General features: G+C 56.8%; 1 non-coding gene across 1 annotated transcript in view; it reads right to left on the bottom strand.

Annotated features, from left to right (window-relative positions):
- Positions 1–1659, bottom strand: part of LOC126334165 (small subunit ribosomal RNA) — a 1893-nt gene extending 234 nt beyond the window's left edge. The window contains exon 1 of the ribosomal RNA XR_007564598.1: positions 1–1659. This exon is cut by the window's left edge and continues 234 nt beyond it. This is a non-coding gene — a ribosomal RNA (small subunit ribosomal RNA).
- Positions 1660–2699: the final 1040 nt, after the last annotated feature.

Raw genomic sequence — 2699 nt, 5'->3', positions numbered from 1 at the left:
TCATGGGGAACAATTGCAAGCCCCAATCCCTAGCACGAAGGAGGTTCAGCGGGTTACCCCGACCTTTCGGCCTAGGAAGACACGCTGATTCCTTCAGTGTAGCGCGCGTGCGGCCCAGAACATCTAAGGGCATCACAGACCTGTTATTGCTCAATCTCGTGCGGCTAGAAGCCGCCTGTCCCTCTAAGAAGAAAAGTAATCGCTGACAGCACGAAGGATGTCACGCGACTAGTTAGCAGGCTAGAGTCTCGTTCGTTATCGGAATTAACCAGACAAATCGCTCCACCAACTAAGAACGGCCATGCACCACCACCCACCGAATCAAGAAAGAGCTATCAATCTGTCAATCCTTCCGGTGTCCGGGCCTGGTGAGGTTTCCCGTGTTGAGTCAAATTAAGCCGCAGGCTCCACTCCTGGTGGTGCCCTTCCGTCAATTCCTTTAAGTTTCAGCTTTGCAACCATACTTCCCCCGGAACCCAAAAGCTTTGGTTTCCCGGAGGCTGCCCGCCGAGTCATCGGAGGAACTGCGGCGGATCGCTGGCTGGCATCGTTTATGGTTAGAACTAGGGCGGTATCTGATCGCCTTCGAACCTCTAACTTTCGTTCTTGATTAATGAAAACATACTTGGCAAATGCTTTCGCTTCTGTTCGTCTTGCGACGATCCAAGAATTTCACCTCTAACGTCGCAATACGAATGCCCCCGCCTGTCCCTATTAATCATTACCTCGGGTTCCGAAAACCAACAAAATAGAACCGAGGTCCTATTCCATTATTCCATGCACACAGTATTCAGGCGGGCTTGCCTGCTTTAAGCACTCTAATTTGTTCAAAGTAAACGTGCCGGCCCACCGAGACACTCAACTAAGAGCACCCTGGTAGGATTTCAACGGGGTCCGCCTCGGGACGCGCAAGCACGCCTTCGGCTCGCCCCACCGGCAGGACGTCCCACGATACATGCCAGTTAAACACCGACGGGCGGTGAACCAACAGCGTGGGACACAAATCCAACTACGAGCTTTTTAACCGCAACAACTTTAATATACGCTATTGGAGCTGGAATTACCGCGGCTGCTGGCACCAGACTTGCCCTCCAATAGATACTCGTTAAAGGATTTAAAGTGTACTCATTCCGATTACGGGGCCTCGGATGAGTCCCGTATCGTTATTTTTCGTCACTACCTCCCCGTGCCGGGAGTGGGTAATTTGCGCGCCTGCTGCCTTCCTTGGATGTGGTAGCCGTTTCTCAGGCTCCCTCTCCGGAATCGAACCCTGATTCCCCGTTACCCGTTACAACCATGGTAGGCGCAGAACCTACCATCGACAGTTGATAAGGCAGACATTTGAAAGATGCGTCGCCGGTACGAGGACCGTGCGATCAGCCCAAAGTTATTCAGAGTCACCAAGGCAAACGGACCAGACGAGCCAATCCGATTGGTTTTGATCTAATAAAAGCGTCCCTTCCATCTCTGGTCGGGACTCTGTTTGCATGTATTAGCTCTAGAATTACCACAGTTATCCAAGTAACGTGGGTACGATCTAAGGAACCATAACTGATTTAATGAGCCATTCGCGGTTTCACCTTAATGCGGCTTGTACTGAGACATGCATGGCTTAATCTTTGAGACAAGCATATGACTACTGGCAGGATCAACCAGGGAGCTGCGTCAACGAGAGCTGAGCAGCCGGCCGCCCGGGAGTGTGTCCCGAGGGCCCGCGCGAACACGCAAGCGTCCGCTCAATTATTCTGCAAACAGGAGGAGGCTGAGCTCCCCTGCACGATACACCTCGAAACCCTCTCAGGTCCCGGCGGCGCGCAGCGCCGTCCTAAGTACTTGGTCGGGTTCGAGAGAGGCGCAATCGCCCGGAGATGGGCGAGTAGACGCTTTCAGTGCGAACACCCGTGCTCCCAACTGAGCTTGCCGCTGCCGACAGAGGCCCGGGAGCGTGCTGTCGTGGCATTGCCGGCGGGAAACACACACGCGCCACCTACGGTGACCGGCAGCTCCAACGCCAGCGCCACAGAAGGGCAAAGCCCCACTTGGGTGCAGAAGCGAACTCTCCCAGCACAGCGCACGCGCCAACACGTCCGCAGAGCTGCGATACAAACCACCTGCGAGAACCGCTGGGGGCGACCGAGCAGCAGACGGCGTCGCGACGCCGAGTGCCGGGCGGCGGCGCATCCTCAACGCACACAGTCCGCAATCGGACCAGCACACTGCAGATGTCCACCGCGCTTCGCACCGGGCTCGGCAGAACCCACTTTGGCCGCCTGGCGCCGGCGCCAGGGTGCGCCCGGCGCATAGCTGGGACGCCAGCCGGGCCCGTCGGCCGGCGCTCCTGCCACTGGGCGCCCCCCCACCAGCCGGCTGTAGTGCGTGCGCTCACGCAGCGCGCGGCCAGCACGCCGGGCGGCCCCCCCTCACCGGCCGGGGGACTGTCCCGCCAAGCCACAGCCTCGTATCGCTTCATACCCACATGGCCAACTCAGGTTCGGGGGCATGGCGGGTACCGCCGAAACAACCGGTTCATAGATGTACCGATCGTCGCTATCACCGATGCACCTGCAGCGCGAACAACCGCTCAACAACTGATTTCCCAGTTCATTTGCGGATCTTTGGCAGCAAACGTATACGTCAATCTACATTTGCGAAATCTACGATTCTGGCATGCCTGCATGTTATGTGTCACGACACGCTAC

The sequence above is a fragment of the Schistocerca gregaria genome, unplaced genomic scaffold, assembly GCF_023897955.1.
Source record: "Schistocerca gregaria isolate iqSchGreg1 unplaced genomic scaffold, iqSchGreg1.2 ptg001709l, whole genome shotgun sequence".
NCBI classification, from domain to species: domain Eukaryota; kingdom Metazoa; phylum Arthropoda; class Insecta; order Orthoptera; family Acrididae; genus Schistocerca; species Schistocerca gregaria.
This window is presented reverse-complemented; position numbering and strand designations above follow the sequence as displayed.